This window comes from Mizuhopecten yessoensis, unplaced genomic scaffold (genome assembly GCF_002113885.1).
Source record: "Mizuhopecten yessoensis strain PY_sf001 unplaced genomic scaffold, ASM211388v2 scaffold10985, whole genome shotgun sequence".
In the NCBI taxonomy this organism is placed as follows: Eukaryota; Metazoa; Mollusca; class Bivalvia; order Pectinida; family Pectinidae; genus Mizuhopecten; species Mizuhopecten yessoensis.
Window position 1 is genome coordinate 1,808,994 of NW_018408820.1, and position 6,746 is coordinate 1,815,739.

A 6,746-nucleotide genomic window follows, 5' to 3' on the forward strand; every position below is an offset into this window, starting at 1 on the left:
ATTCCTTTAAACATGTAGTTGTAACTGTGTAGTTTAAAAACCTGGGTTGTATTATTGTAGTGAGGTTATTAGTTTATATATGTAAGAATCATCACTAGTCATGAAATTCCTCTGTTAGTGTATAGTAATCATGAACTACCTAAGCTGTAGCACATATAATTGTAAAAGATGTGCATTAATTGGGTTGCCTTACAAGCGTCAGCTGGTGGGAATTTCCATTTGGCTCAGCGGTAGAGCATCGGGCTGGAGAGCCAAGGGTCGCGGGTTCAAGGCCCAGTGACGGCACTATCTTTATCACTATTCCTCGTCCTTTTACAAATTGGTGCCATTGACCCTCCCCGTTCAAGGTAGGAGAACCCTTTGCGGGGAGTCAAATAACCTGGGTTGGTGTTTGAAAAAAGGGGGGAATAGTGTAAAATATGTGGATTAATTAGGTCGCGGGTTCCTATGTACAATTAATTAAACCTGCCACATAATGAAGAACACGGTACATGCATCAATACACAATCTTTGATCTTCTATTCAAAACAGGATTTCATGTTTAGGTAGAGAGATTTTAATAATCATTGGACATGGTGGCTACCTTGTTCCAGGCCATTTGTGAGATATGCTTTAACAAAGTTGTGACTACCAAAATGAACTGAAAGGATTTTATGGAAAATCATATTTAGTTGAGATATTTTCTAGAAAAGCTGACTGTTAATTTAAGTGTAAATTTAATTTCTACGCACTTATTTAAGACAATTTAATTTGAATGCAAGACCACCGTGAGGTTGGAATCCATCCCTTGTCTTTCCTAACACCATGCCTCTTGTAAACTTTTTGTTGAAATTCGACTTCAGACAAAATTATTATTAAAGTACTAAAATACAAAATCTCTCAAATATTTCATTCAGTTGAAAGTATACACATTTTTATACAGGTTTAAAAAAAATATTGTTTTCAGTAGTCTCAAATAGATTTACTTATGTCTCATACATCCATATATATGTGGGACCCCGTTGTCTTCGACCCCATCTTAATTTTTCTTAGGATAGTAATTTATACTCTTGAGTATATATATAAAAAGGGACCCAATGTCACATTTTTTTGTTATCAGGAACTTATGTCAGAATAATCTCATATTTTAGGAACTAAATTACAAATAATTCTTGTTTTCTTATATATTTGATTAACTCATTCACTCCTATATATCTAAACTGGACTTGCCCAATCTTTGATTTGGTAAGGTTCAAATGTGACTTTAGGGGTGAATGGGTTAAAGATATTACAATGTATACATTATTTTGCAAGAGTTACCTACCTTGAACTTATGAAGAGAGCTATAATAATACATTCTTGTGCTGAATGTTTTGGCAATCACAAACCAAGTCAAATTTTACAGGGGCCTGTACGTTTATGCGAAACATCTGGAACATTTTCGGAAATCCTTGCAGACCTGCAAAAGTTTATACAGGCCTTACAAGGCTTTGTCAAGCAACAGTTTGGATCACAATAAACGAAAGCAGACCTGGTTTCTCATCCAAAGCCTGGAACTTTATTTAAAGATATTACACTTCACATTGTTAATTAAGTCATTTATTCTAAGGGTTTAATAAAGGTGGGTGGAATTTTTTTTCATTCATGTTGGTGAATAAGAAAGGGAAGTAACTCTAAATTGCCACCAGGGACCTTTACAGTTGTCAAATAATTTTACAACTTGGTACCAAGTATTACAGATTTCAGCAAAGCAGGATCATAAAAAGTAAGCTACTTCAATGATTCATTAATGAGATAGGACTGAATGATATTTTTGAATATCTGTCTTTTAATTTGTCAAATAAATTGTCTAGTTGTATTCAACTTTTTCCCTAAATTTGTGAAACATTTTTTTTTGTGATATTTTCTTTTATTTTCCTTAATATAAAATGTTATTACCGGTAATGTAAAAAAAAAAAAAAATGTAAAGATGAACAAAGTTGGTCTGCATGTATAAAATACATCTGTTGTAAATATAATAAAAACCTATCTATGCAATATATTTTATAGTTTTATGATAAAAATGAATCTCTTAAAGAAATATGTCAGGTGGGACTTTAAAGTTGATAAATATTATAGGTTTAATTATTAAATATCAATATCTATATAAAATTGGAATAATTATATCGATGCAACATATAAAAAAATGTAAGATACATTTATGAAATACTCTTACAGTGGATAAAAGTTTAAAAGCGTAATAAGCATTCTTTAAAAAGAAATATTTAAATATATGGTGCTTTGAGATATATATATGCATTAAATTACCTTGTGAACATTATCATAATATGGATACCATACAGTTAATGTATATTAATTGTTTGTAACAAGAGTCTGGTGTTGTGTAAAAATAGAAAGGCGACTGTTCAAACTGATTTTTTGTCTGTTCAGTTTTCGTTCTTAAAAGATAACTGAATTTTTGAGGAACAACGGGTCGCCATTCTTTTGAGATTAGCAATTTGTTCCTAATTGGGCTTTAAGTTCTGAAGACTTGTGTCGATAACATGACATTAATTAGCTTACATTGACAAAGGTCACGCTGTTAGTAGGTAACAGTGCGACCTTTGTCAATGTATACTAATTCATTTCATGTTATCAACACATGCCAATATTAACATGGTTTCTGTGCTTAAACAAGCTTCGTTTCTTGTAATTCAATTAAATCATGTCAAGCGTCCGGCTTTAAGTCTCTTAATTTTTTTTCCAAATCATTGACAAAGATTTTTTATTAATTTATAACCAAAACACGAAATCGGGCGCAAGCCCAAAATCCATGCTTAAGCACAAGAATGGTTTCAGGACTACGGGCCCTAGTCCTTAGACTGATAAAATCAGCTTTGTGGGCACAATTTGCTTTAACAAATTATAAATAAAAAAAATCATGTTTAAGGTGGGTTTTCATTAATTTTCAATATTTTATTGATATTCTTTGAAATCCCATTCTTTTTGGTTGTAATTTTTACAAGAGCCATCCATTTTCCTTGCATGGATACAGGTCAGAATGAAAAACTTTTTGAATAAACATATACATTGAAGAGTAGAATGAATTAAATGATCAAATGAAACTCAAACATTTGCGGGTTCAAGGTAGAGTCCTATCATTTTACTTTTTTATACCTGTACAGGCTTTTGAAAAGGATTTTTTTTGCTAAACTAAGGTTATTTCCTTACCATTTATGCATGGACAATTACAGGTTGCAGGCGTTTAGGGAATCTGAACATTAATATAACAGATATCAACCCCAGACTGGTGGATAAGCTCCCAGCTTCATAATCAAAGACGTCTGCTGATCAAATATTAGTAGCAGAATCAAAAAAATTTGTATGTAAAAAGGAGATCATTTCTTTGGTATTTATCATGTAGGTATTTACTTAGAAAAAACACAAAAATAACAGATTGGAACTCTCCTTTATTGGAGATGCAAAACAGCACCATGACTCTACCTTACAAGTTTGTAACCTGTTACAAGTTTTATATGGGCTGGTGTTGCGTTTAAAAGTTTATATTATTCTATACCTTTTTTACCTTTTGAATTTTATTTTTCCGATACATGTATTACAAAACTTGGAATCTGAAAAAAAATACACTCGACACTTTAAACAAATACATTTCTAGCGAAATATCCTCGAAAATGAGTTGGATCCACTCTCAATATTTCACTTCAATATTTGATAATAATTCCCGATTTATTTACATTTTTATTTGTTAAGACGAACTGTGAAAATGTTTGTTATCAGTTTTGTTTTGTATCTGCACTTTTCATTTTTGGTAAAGGCAAGAAATTATATTATATTTACATTTTGTTTTCCGTTTATTGTTTATATATAGTTTTAATCTTTACTTTTTCACACATATCATACAATATAAATTCATATGCAAGATGTATATAATCTTATATATATATTGAATAACTTATACATGCTGTTACAAGTTACCATATTTATCCAACAATAAGCCCATGCCTGGTAATAAGCCCACCCACATCTGTTGTAGTCCAGTTGGAAGCCAACAAGTGCTATTTTATTGTCCTATTAGTCATCACACGGACTTTGATAACCAAATTCAATGCCCTGGTCATCACTTCACTCGAAATAATTTAAAGTTCCTAAATTATTATGTGTTGGACCCTGGGCTTACTGCAGGATAATTAAGGTAGCTTGTTTTTATTAATACTTGTGTACTGATATTAGACACCATGTTTTGTTACCAAATACCATATTCTTGCTAATAAATGCACATGGATAAAAAGTGCTGGAATAAAAATTGGAGCAATTTTCAAATTAATTATTTCAAAATATGGTGTACACTAGAAGTCTTGGAAGTTTTGAACGGATTGTTTTTGATTGTATATTGTTATCCAATAACTTTAATATTTAATTTCTTTTATGACAACACTTACCCAAAATCGTCATGTGTATAATGCTTGCAGTCTATTCTCCAACTGTAATGCTCATAATTAGCTATTATCAAACCTTTTTGCTACTTTATCCGAACTATTGTTGCTCATTAATTACCGTCTTGCAATTTTTCGATGATCATATTCGTATACTACATGGAGATAGTTATGTTTTATATTCTGTTAAATATATTATAGTTATAGAAATACTCATTGTTAAACACGGCCGTCTTTCCATTCTAACCATTAATACTGCTACAATACTAATTATCTGTTGTAAACAAAATTATTAAAATTCATAATTAGTTATGTTATTAAAGTTATTTCCCAGAAAATAAACCAGTTTGGAAGCTTTAAAATTGACTTATCTTATTTATATCGCTCCAAATATAACTGAGGGGATAGGATCGATATCACAGTCAAATAATACTGCTGTAAAACTTAACAAGAGGCCCAGGGGCCTTAATAGCTCACCTGGTATTCTATTTTTCAATTTAAAACCAGCTGAGTACCATTCAGGTTTATCAAAGGTGTACAAGTAACAAAGTTCCATCTTCCATTTATAAATATTCAATTCCCTTTGCCCAAAGATTCTCTAAAACAAGTTTGGTTAGGTTAAAATCCCTTCACTTGTATAGCAGGAGAAAAAAAATCCTCTATTTCCCCTAATGGGCCCCACCAATCTGCCCTTAGAAGGAGGCCCACACACCTCAGTTTATACAAAATTGATTCTTTTGTCTCTAATCATGGTTCAGACTGCATTTGGTTAAAATCCCTTCACTTGTATAGTAGGAGAAAAATAATCCTCTATTTCCCCTAATGGGCCCCACTAATCTGCCCCAAAGAAGGGGAATCCACACACCTCAGTTTAAACAAAATTGTTTCTTTTCTCCCTAAGCATGCTTCAGACTGCATTTGGTTTAAATCCCTTCACTTGTATAGTAGGAGAAAAATAATCCTCTATTTCCCCTATTGGGCCCCGCCCCTTCGCCCCCAGAGGGGCCACACCCTCCGTTTATACAAACTTGAGGCTTCTTTGTCCAAAGATGATCTAGGACAAATTTGGTCAAAATCCTTCTATTGGTTGAGAAGAAGATTTTTAAAGATTTACCTATTGTCCCCCTATTTGGCCCCACCCCTCTGCCCCCAGTGGGGTTATACCCTCCGTTTATACAAACTTGAGTCTCCTTTGTCCAAAGATGATCTAGGACAAATTTGGTCAAAATCCTTTTATTGGTTGAGAAGAAGAAGATTTTCAAAGATTTACCTATTGTCCCCCTATTTGGCCCCGTCCCTCTGCCCCCAGACGGACCATACCCTCCGTTCATACAAAACTGAGAAACCTTTGGCCAATGATGCTCCTGACCAAATTTGGTCAAAATCCTCTCAGCCATTCAGGACAAGTAGCATTTTAAAGGAAAAAGTTGACCGACGACGGACGCTGCACCATGGGATAAGCTCACTTGGCCCTTCGGGCCAGGTGAGCTAAAAATATGAGTCATGATTTGTTTTTTCAGAAAATAAACCGAATTGAAGCTTTAAAATTGACTTCTCATTTTTATCCCTCCGAAAAAAAAAATAGGGGAGAAAAAGGTCATGCAGCGCGTCTTTCTATACGCCTATTCATAATGCCCGAACTAATGGTCATACAAAGTTCTAACTTGGAAGCCAGTTTGCAAACATCTGCTCTTGTGAGCAGGTATTAACCGTTACGTCATTAGTATGTGCGAGAAAATTACGTCGTTTTCCCAAAAATGTATGACGTTCCTCTCACAAACGTAACAATCCATACCTGCTCACAAGAGCAGATAACTTGATCTGCAATATGAAAAGACGTTATTGAATTAATAGTCATGGCCCATGAGGGAAAAGTCACCGTTTTGGTTGTGCTTCTGCGGATGATAAGATCAAACTTGGGTGTAATGGATTGACCAAATAGATGCGAATAACCCAATTTTAGGCGTTTTCTGCCAGAGGCAAGAGTTACTGTTGCTTAAAAGGTACTATTTCTTGGTTTTCGTCTGGTTAAGTTGAGAATAAATTACCAAACAAAGTTTAAACTCATTTGTCTGTGGGGTGCCCAGCAGCTTCCGATTGCCATGCAATAATGATATCCCTGTTGAATTTGGGCGTGGCTCATCAGTAGTCAAGATCACCGTTGCTGAAAACAGAATGTTGCTTCAGTGCTGTCGTCTGGATGGAATCTCGACAACGAATGACCAAACCAAGATCCAACTTCCTGTTTAGGTTGCCCAAATTGATGCAGAAAACCTATTTTGGGTATAGTCAGCCAGTGGTCAAGGTCACCATTGCTCAATAATTTCTTAATTT